This window comes from Pteropus alecto, unplaced genomic scaffold, assembly GCF_000325575.1.
Source record: "Pteropus alecto unplaced genomic scaffold, ASM32557v1 scaffold195, whole genome shotgun sequence".
NCBI classification, from domain to species: Eukaryota; Metazoa; Chordata; class Mammalia; order Chiroptera; family Pteropodidae; genus Pteropus; species Pteropus alecto.
The window spans coordinates 5,185,379-5,196,454 of NW_006438073.1; positions in this window are offsets into that span (position 1 = coordinate 5,185,379).

Here is an 11,076-nt window from a genome sequence, read left to right on the forward strand (position 1 = left end):
GCAATCACAGGTGAGAAACAGGTGTAGAGATGGAGTAAAGCATGCTTAAAGTAGATAATGTCGATGGTTTCGTCATTTTAAATGAACAGATGTTGCCCATCTAGAATTCACGTGATCTGAAAACTGAGGTCAAATCCTTCGTGGCCTCAAGCTAAAGACTATAGGTTAGGACTAGAGAGTGCAGACCCATTTGATCCACGTGGGAAGAGAGACGGCCTGTGCGGGGGTGGGGGGCCGGCAGACAGAGGGGGTGAGGAGGCAGACGGATGTCGTCGCCCCGATTATGATTCCCAATGCCAGCACTGCTGCATAGCTGCTGCTGTGGACCCAACTGCCCAATAAGCCATTAAGTTGTGCCTTGGGCGGAAATAGTCATGGAATTGTTTATCCTCTTGAAAGATTAAAAAAAAAAAAGATATTTCGAAATGCTACGACTTCTTAATTCATACTAAAATATTAGATACTGTGAGCTAGTGTCTTCCTACCTTTTCTATCACACTCCTAACAGTAATTATGGCCAAACTGTCAAAGGGCACCGAGAACCCCCGACTAGAACTGTGAAAAGCTGAAATTCTTACCGTCACCAGCTGTCCCCGCTTCCTGCCGCCATTGCGGACAGCTCCGTGGCTGGTGTTGCAGGGGGCGAAACGAGATTAAGAGACTAGGACCCCAGTGAAGGGCATGAGAAAGGCTGTCTGAGGGTCTGGGAAACGAAGCTTAGGGCCCCCTGTCATCTGGAGTTTGGAGGTTCTGGAAGATTTCTCCTTTTCCAGTGTGGTCCCAAGGGCCAGCTGCTCCTGACATGCTTGCTATTGTTCGAAGCTGCAGACAAACTCAATGTGCCTGGACCAGACCATTGTGCTCCATTGCCCAAACCAAAGTTTGCTCTCTCAGGACAAGAAAGACAGACTTCCAAGACAAATGGGGCTTGGGGTGACTGTCTCCCTTGCCTCGAAGGCTGATGTGAAGTCTTGTTCTAGGCGGGGTTTGTTTTAAAGGGCGGTTGTGCAATATTGGACCACCCCATGTCTGGGAAAAGGCTGAATAATTCTAACTTTTGCTGCAGAAATTCTAGTTAATTTAGTTAAAGTAGCATAGTTTCCGCCAGTGCCTCTGTGAGAACCACTGCATAGAAGGATGAGGAGTCACTAATTAATGGTGTGTTAGAGAAAAATGGTGCCTTTGATAATGAAAAAAAAAAAATCAATACCAAGGACATACAGTGAATGAATTAATGAACCTTCTGAGGCTAATAGATGATGGTCTCCTCATGGGGAGAGTGAAAAATGCTCTTGCCTGGGTTTGGTTGGGTCATTACAGGATTAATCATCATTGTCAGGCTGCAAAACCAGACCCTCCCTCCTTCCACTACCATCCTTTTATTTTGTCTTGCATAAATCAAGGTCAAAATTAAGGGACACTCTACCTCAAGAAGTCTCTTACCTGCTTCCACCCACTGACCAATCCATCAATCCAACCATCCACCATTAATCTGGTTAGCAGTCACGAACGGGCCATCTGTCGTGTGCCAGACGCAGGATTAGGTACTAGGGATCCAGTGAGAGAAGATGAACCAAATATCTTGCTCATATAGGACTTAGTTGGGGGAGATAGATTAAAAACAAATAAATGATTAAAGTAATTTCTGGAGGAAATAAAGTCACCCAGGGTGATGGGACACAGAAAGATTTGAATGGCTAACCCCCAGCCCCGGGGATAATTTAGTTTACATAGTTGTGTAATAATTTTCCCTTTTCCTCAGACAGAGAATGTGAATACATTTATACCGTGGTACCCGACACAGCACTCCTTGTCCCTAGAACAGAGAAGCCTTCACACTGACATGTGTTTGAGCTGACATGTCGGTGTCTGACCTTGCGAAGTCATTTCCTACACTGACATGTGTTTGAGCTGAGATAGTGACATGTCGGTGTCTGACCTTGCGAAGTCATTTCCTACTTAGGAAACTTAGACACAGCGGGCTTGGCTTCCGAGGTGTCCCAGAAAGTACCAGGAGCTGGTGTCCTTCGAAGACCTAGGCCTCGACATTTCCCAGGCTCCCAACCCAACATGGATAAAAGAAAAAAAGCGACCTATGGTTTTGGCTGTGAGGAAACGTTTTTGTGCATTTTGTACCAACGCAGGTTGATAAAGGCCCTTAACAGAGAGACTTGGGGGTGGGTGGGGCACTGGGACCCTCTCTTCCAGTTAAGTCTGAGTGTGAGGATCCCAGCCAGGGGGCATGGGTCATGGGGACATGGACGATGCTTCCCAGGGGTGGAGCAGCCTCCCAGACAAGAGACAGACAATGTCATAGTTATGTATGATGGTCGATGCTCAGAGTCTAAATCATTTTTGCGTGAGGATCATTGTAAAACACACATGTACACAAACAAATACTGTACGGTGAAATTAGGATGAACATGTCTGTGGCTTCTATGGGTGTGAATAGGAAACTAAAGAAAACTTATGATCTATTACATTTTTAAAAATAAGGGTCTCTGCCTTTTGTGGAATACGTTTCTTCATCATACAAAGTGATTCTGTACGAGGCTGGTGGGCTATTAAAGGGAAAGGCCATTGCCTCGGTCACACACAAAAACGTGTACATCCAGAAACAGGAGCCCCTGTGCACCACTGGTCAGAATGTAAAACAGTGCAGCTGCTGTGGAAAACAGCATGGCGGGTCCTCAAAAAATTAAAAATAGAAATACCATGTGATCCAGAAATTCCACCTCTGGGTTATACCCAAAAGAATGAAAAGCAATGTCTCGAAGAGATATTTATACAGCCATGCTCATAGCACCGTCATCCACAGCAGCCCCCAACAGAAGCAACCCAAGTACCCATCGACGGAAGAATGGACAAACAAAATGTAGAGTATCCATAACATTGAATATTATCCAGCTTTAAAAAGGAAGGGAATTCTGACATTTGTGGCAACATAGATGACCCTTGAGAATATTATGCTTAGTGAAATAAGCCAATCGCAAAAAGACAAATGCTGTGTGATTCTACTTATGTGAGGTCCCTGGAGAAGTCGAATTCATAAAGACAGAAAGTGGAATGGTGGCTGCCAGGGGCTGGGGCTGACGTTTGTTCTGCACGGTCTCTGTCACTCACTGAGGTGGAGCAGTTGGGTCTCAGTCATTATTTCAACCTGGAACTGTTAACTCCTAGTTTCATGTTTTCTCTTCTGCTGAAGTGGCACCTCCTTGCTCCGGGTCGAATCTCTATGCCTAACGCAGAACTTGCATGTAGTAGACGCTTAGTAAGTATTAGTCAAGTCAATACTACTGCGAATGTCAATAAAATGTCTATTTTGGTTTTACCCTGTAGAATTGACCACTTCTTTCTTGTGCATCGTGACTGGCAGAGGTTTTGCAATAAGACCTATAGACAACATTGAACGTGGTGCTTCTAAAACCAGAAGCTCTTAGAATTATTCACGGCCAATCCCATTTAGCTGCTCTTGGTCCTGCCAGAATCCCCAACAAGCATCTTGAGTCGGTTCTGATGATTTTTAAAGCCCTGGCCTTGCTGTGTTTCTTCTGGGCTTCCCAGGACCTAAACAACAGCAAATGAGAATTAACGTCCTTCTAGATGTTTTGTTCCAATATCCTTCTCCAAGAAGAGCTCAAACTTTGGATGGCATGACAGCGAAGTGGAAGTTGTCCTGGTTTAGACTGACCCCCAGAGGGCGCTATGAAGTCTGGAGTTCGCCGAAGATTTGTAGGTCAGGCAGAATTTGTGTTTCTCCCTGAGGATTTCTTTCATTCTGCTGCCGTAGGAGCTGCTTCATCTGATCCTGCTCTGATGACAGCTTACTCTTACAGCCACAGACTAGCCCTGAAATACATCAAGTATTTAAGGGAGTTTATTTTATAGTGGCTTTAACTCCAGAATTAGCTGTCAGACCACTTATTACTTTAGTTAATTAACGCTGGCCATTTAAAACTTTGTTGGCTAATTAGTGCTCGCTATATTATAGTTTCTGACGTTAGGGAGAAACATTTTTGCTCTTCTGTTTAATCTCATTGATGTGGTTTAGGTTGCAACATATGCAAGTGATAGTTCCTTTCCATCCTAAATACTAAAACTTTTTTTCAAGTATGCCCCCTCCCCCCAAAAAAAGGAAAAGAGAAGATATGTAAAGTTAATCCCCATTTTCAAGTAATTATTACCAGATTTTTATGAGTACCATCTGGTTTGAATGGTAAAAAGAAATAGTCCATTCAATTGTATCACTTTCCAATTTTTAAGCGTTGTGGGGTTGACGGAATTAACATCGCTTCCTAACAGGTCAAGAGAGCTTGACTCTTCAATAACCAAAGAAACCTCAAGGACACCCACGTGCTTCTTTTCAGATAATCATTTATTAAGTTACTAAGGTTTATTTGCTTTCATGGAATAGTAACTTATAAGATCTTTCCTTGGCTACTAACTGGCTTCATTAGTAATTAACTTGTATTTTATCTTGGTTAGGAAGTACATTTTGCTACTAGTGCTACAATTACTGAATCAAATATGGTCAAGAAAGACTCGGAATTATGTGTAAATATATTTACATATAAGCTACAAAGTGTGTAAGCTGAAAAATAGTTCTTCAGGGATTTAAGACGCAAAGTGACAAATTATAATGGAAAGATAAATTTTGCAAATGATAGAAATATTGAATTAAAAGCCAAATCTTTTTTTTTTTTTTAAAAAGTGTATTATACGTTTCTGAGCCTAAATAAATGACATACAGGAAGTTGTCCACTTCCAGCTGTTTGGAATAGAGAACTAGAAAAAGAACCACAGAATAAACCCAAAGTAAGAAAAATGGAGATGAAGACAAGAGCAGAAAATAATGAAATATAAAACAGGAATGAAAAAAAGATCTAGAGATGCATACATATGCGTGCGGTAGTGCTTGTGTTTGTGATAGAAATTGAAAATAAGAAAATTAAACAGACAAAATCTGGAATAACTGTTCGTTTTGGTGTGCAGGGGATGGACCAGGGATGGGTTCAAGAAGGAAACCTTTATTGCTGAGCCACGTGTCACACACATGTGGCTTTTAAAGCAGCAGCTGTGCCTGACAGTTATATGTGTTTCAAATACACACATTACAGAAAATTAGGAGAAAAGTAGAAATTATTCCTACCCTCGATGTTTCTCTCTCTCTGAACTATTTCGGATGAAACTGTTTCTAAAATGTCTTAGTTTTTTTCTTGCTTTCTGAAAGAATACTTTTAATGTACTCGAAACTGTTTTTATGATTTCTGGCTATTTTGTGTACAAAAAATTGTTTTATGTGCTCTAAGATACCGATGGCCTCAGGACCGGTAGGGGCCCTTGGTTATTTGCTCCTTTATGAAGAGTCTCCAGGCTGCCGAGCATTTGGGTTTAGTTTCTAGTTTGTCTGTGTCCTGTTAAATCGTTATGGGATAGTCATTGCTATACTTTTCTGACATTCCTCGTTTAAGCTCTGGCCCCGTATCTGATCAGCTGGCTCTTTCTCCCCCTCCCTAAGTCTCTCTCTCTCATCTCGCCTCTTCTCAGGGCCAGAAGCACTTGGCTGCTCTGTGCCTCCCGCCGTGAGTGGGGAGTCTCCCAACTCTGTTCCCACAGCATCGAGGCACACATCCCTGGCTGCACAGTCTGCCCATCCGCCTCCCGCACCGGTGCCTCAACCACACGGGGTGCCTCCCCCCAAATCTGCTTCCGTCTCCGCATAAAACACGCTTTCTCCTTCGTCCACCTGGCAAATCCTCCCAATCCCTAGAATTGTAGCTAAGTCTCAGCTCCCCAGGGAAACCTGTCACCACCCAGCCAGCGGGACCCAGCTCTGATCTCGTGAGCCCAGGCACTTTCTCTTGGTTCCTGGGCACACTTTCCACACATACACTCATTACTTGTTTATGTCCTCTGTCCCCCTGCGACAACAAAGCCATATGCATCCTAATGCCTGGGGTAACGCTGGCGTTATTCCTCAACAGCCACTAACTACTGAACGAGATGGTCCCTCAGGCTTTCGACACTGGCCGGGAGTCTGTGGGTAGCACGCTGATGTTACAGGGGCCAGCACCTATACAGTTCGTCACAGGACCGTACTTTGTCATGTTCAAACTGTGGCCCCTGGAGGGCGTGAGCTCCTGGGACTCGGACACTGGGCTTTGCTCCTCCTGGTCGTTCTGCTCGACATGAAAATAGTCACTGAAGGGCTGATTTGGGGTTAAATATCTTGTGACACTCCACACGTCCTCCTGAGACTGAGAGATGGTTTGGCAAATGTATAAGCAAGACATAGAGATGGGCTTTTTCATAATGCTTCTTCTCGAGATCTAAAGAGAGTACATGTTTCAGTCATCGGCACTAAAGTTCCAGTGAGGAGTGCCGTCTACTAGAAACCCTCAGGATCTCTAAATGGTGGCTCTGGAGCTGGGTGAGACTGGGTGTGTCTGAGTAGCATCTGAATAGGTGGTCTCAGTCATGGAGCGTGCCCTCCCCCTGTGGCTGGGTGTCCACTGAGAGCCCACAGAGAACAGAAAGCAGAACTAAGGGTTGTTCCCTGCCTGCCACGCCCCCCTTCCTGCCCGCCTGATGAACCGGGTCATCTGTCTTCTCCTGCCCTTGGACTGAGAGGTACCCCTTCAGCTCCCCCAGCTCTCGGGCCTACAGACCTGCACTGAATGATACCACGGGCTCTCCTGGGTCTCTAGCTTGCAGACAGCAGATTGTGGGACTTCTTGGCTTCCTTAACCATGTAAGCTCAAATTTTCTTTCTGTATATTTATCTCCTATTGGTTCTGTTTCTCTGGAGAATCCTGACTGACACACCTTCCTTCTGTAAAGGCAGCTGATGAACCCTCAGCTCCTGCTGGGTGGCCATGTTCCTGTGCACTCACCCATCTGCATCCACTAGGAGAGTGACGGGCTGACCAAGAGTCAGCTAGCTTTGTTCCCAAGTCTGTTTTTTCTCATGGAACTTGGTATTGTAATTATGTAATTTGATGACCTTATGTACCCTGATGAAATATAAATGTAAAAATCAGTTACATTTATATCGTTATTTAATTAATGTAAGTTAAATGCTTTCTTGATAGTCAATAAAAATGAATCACTAAAATGTTGTCTAAATGTGGGCAACTCAGCTGTAAAAACAAAATTGTACTGTAAAAATCTGGGATTTTGGATTCAGATCGTTTCTAAATGTTTTGAGTTTTGGCTCTACTTTAAAGAAACCACAATTGCAAAACAAACAAACAAACAAAAAAACCCCCAAAGTATTAAGAATGTGGTTTATGCATGCGTTGATGAAAAAAGGGGCCACATACTAAACCTGACGAACTCAGGGGAGGCCTGCATGGTGGGCCTTAAAAAAGAGACCCAAAGTAACCACGTCGGATGGTCCGTATACAAAAATGCCTGACTAAAAGCAGGTCATGGTGGGTAGTCACGTCTTAGGTGAGTCTTTATCTGGAGTGAGCCTGTCTATTGTCTTTCTGCATCTAAGATAGCATATCTTTGAAATGCCAGAGTGAAACAGCACAGGGACTCGGGCCTCGGGCCCAAGGAATGACAGATGGCCATGAGAAACGCCAAATAAGATGACCACAAAAATGCCACTAGCGCATCACTCCCTACGCCAAAGTGCAGAAGTAACCGATTATTATCCCCTCACCACTTCCTTACAGATGTCAACACCGCTGTTCCGCATGCCCAGTTACCAGGGTTTGACCTTGAGGTGACCTTCTGGGGGTGGCGATAACGAGCAGTCCGCCATCTTGCCCTACGGCGCAGGTGCCAACATAGTTACCAGGCGATGTAGCTGGAAAAGGAAGCCCACCCCCTTCAAAAACACCCACCTTATCACGCAAACCCGCTTCGTCCCCAGCTTATAAAAACAAGCCAGACAGACCTGCAGAACCCCTCCTGGTGTCCCCCGCAAACTGTCTCTCTGCTGTAAATGCGAGTTGTTAACTATCCTGTACCCAGCCACGGAAAAGAACTATGTGATTCTCTATTTTGTCTTTTTATCCAACCCCATCGATATCCCTGCTTTGCTTTTTTCCACCCCTTAATCTAGCACCAATGGATTTCACGTAATAATGCTTGCGTGAAGTGAGCCTGTCTAACATCTTTTTGCCTCTAAGATAACAGACCCGAAATCCTAATGTACGAAATGAGCTGCAAAACTGCCATTCTCCAGAGGTTTTTCTTAATCCTTTGAGATTTTGCTTCTTGGTAATGGTTGTCACTTTGGCTCAAACAAACTCATAAAAATTTTCTACAGGTTTGGACGTTTCTTCATTGATACAAGAAAGAGCACATAGAGCTCCTGTAGGAACATCGATATTTAAAGAAAAGATCTTCATCCCTCACTGAAGACAAATAAGTACATCTTTTGTTGTTTTGAGTTAACAAAATAACATTCTTTTTGACAAATGGGCCATCAGGGATCCTACTGAGCCCTTCTGTTCCCAAGTCGCCTCTCAGAGGCAGCTTGGCCAACCTCTTTTCCTCAAGAATGTTGGTCTTGTGGGTTCACTGCACCCTGAACACCCCCTAGGAGACATATCAGCTGTTCTTTTCAAATTGCCATCTTTTTACCCGACTACTTGCTTGTTTGCCCGCCAACAAAAAAATGTTGTTCGATTCTGGCACACGGAAAAGGAACAGGCAATTTCAGGATGTTAATTGTGCTGCCTTCTCCGTGCTTCTTCCTCTTTTTTTACTCCAATGTTCCTTCAGGTTTACAGAGGTGGAATTTTACTTCTCCCCTTGAGACATGCTGGAATGGAGGCACATGTTGGAACAATAATGGGGGCGTGGTTCTTGGGGAGTACTAGCATCACCTCTTAAGATAACTATGTAAGATGAGTCCTTAGAAGTGTTCAAACAAAAGAAGATTATTTATTTTTTTTTCCAAAAAAGGAAGCGAGGAGCTGGGTTTTTTTTTTTTTTTTTTGGCCAAGGAGGTTCAGGGGATAGAGAGGTTCAAGATTTTCACGTTCGTTGGCATCCACCCAGTGTCTCCATTCCAATTCTCAGAGTCCACGCCTTCCCACCCATTGTGTTACTTTCATTCAAGAGACGTGTGTAGGCTGAGAATTCAACCTATGATGTAATTCGCAACCCATAGACTCAAGATTCGAGTCTGCTTTTCCATGGCATCAGCCTCCACAGAACTCAAGATGTCTTTTAAGACCATTATAGAGAGCGCTCAACTTCTCTGGCAACAGTAATTTTATTTTCTTTTTGTAATTTCTCCAGTGGAGTCAGAAGCTACTAGCCTACCCTAGAGCTTTTGTGGTCCCAATTCCCACTGTAGTGATCAAATTCAACAGTCCCTTGGCCTCCCAAAGTCTTGCTTTGGATAGGCACTTCATTTCAGGGACTTGTAATATAATTTAAGTGACTATTTTGCCACTGCATGCTTTGGAGCATTCCACTTTTCCCTGACAATAATGCCATTAATATGTCAACCCTAATAACACCGTTTAACAAACCACGTAGTCCCATATTTGGACATCTATTTCCTGGGTGTGGTCTACTCATGGTTTCAAGTAGAACATTAATCCGTGTTTAGTCAGCGAAACACAAACCACCGTAGGTATTTAAATCAGAGGCAATTTAATACAGTCAGTCATTTACAAAATTGTTGGTAGAGCAAAGGGAGAAAGATGTGCTACAATGAGAAGAGAAACTTAACTCCAGACCAGGAAGAAGCCATTACTCCCGGCTGGGGCCTGAGAGTCTGTTCTCGCAATGAAGTTGACTTCTGCTGTCACTGCTTCTGGTAGAACTGCACCAGTGCCATTGAGCAGGGGCGGGGGGCCTCCATTCCCCTGCTTCGGGGAGCCAGATTTCTTCATGATATAGGCTCCTGCCTTCCTATATGGCCAGTGCCACCCACTGGTAGAGGCTTATAGGAAGCCAGGTGGCATAAGGCTGGGAACATGTAGTTTGCAGGTTCCAACTTCCGATGTTACATAAGAGATTATAGACGGAAAACTGGGTGCTTTTTCTCAAGATATCAAAAGATATGGTTCTTCCAAATGAGGGAGAAAACCAAGAATGAGGATGACTTGGGATTTGAGAGACAGGGAATTCAACGCAAGAAAGAGGCACTGGCAATGTTTAGTAAGGTGGGTATAAAAGAGCCCAGGGTGACAGCTGCGTATCAGGCTAGAGATCAGCCAGGCCACACTGGAGCAGAAGGGTTGCAGGCTCCAGGTGGGAGGTGTCTCGGGAAGAAGGAGTAGGAACCAATCTGATGTGTTTGAATGCATTCGTAGGTGATTTATTGTTCTCTCAGAGAGTTGGGGGGAATTAATGATGAATTCATAGAAAATAAATCAATAAAACTAAGGTTCAGGAAAAATAGAATGTGAAGGACAGGAAGTGTAATCATAGTAGCCTGTGTGGCTCGGCTCTTCATGATAGTTACGCGGCCACAGCATGTGAATGTCGACTATTTCATTCCATAAAAATGTGATGAAACAAAGTTCGAAGGGAAGATAGAAGTTGTGTGTTCGGATGAGGGGAGAGGCGAGAACTAAATCTTCATCTTTTACATTAAAAAGTCAGTAGGTAATATTTAAAACTAAAAAAAAAATAAAGAAATGTCAATATAAAGCAAGTTATTTAGATATATGAAGATAAATCTCAGGGGTAAAAACAGCTAAAATAGTTGAAACTTATCTCTGAGGAGTTGGTAGAGGTAGAATAGGGTAAGAAACTTTGTTTTTCATTATAGGTCTTGTACTATTGAGCTTTAAAAAAATCTATTTATGATATTACTTTGGTAAAATAGTAATATAATATTTTAAATCTACAAATTTAGAGAAATTTTTGAGAAATGAAACATTATCACCTATGATGTAATAATGCCAACTTAAACAATGTCTTTTTATTAAACTCTTTTCAAGATTTTTTGTAGAAAGCACATATCTGTACTTATCCATTCTAAATAGAAGACAGTGATCACTCGGTTTGTGTTCCAGATTATTGTATTTCAGTTTCCCTTAAAGCCTAAATCAGTTGATAATCAATGTATTTTACATTTTCTTCACACATGGTACTGAA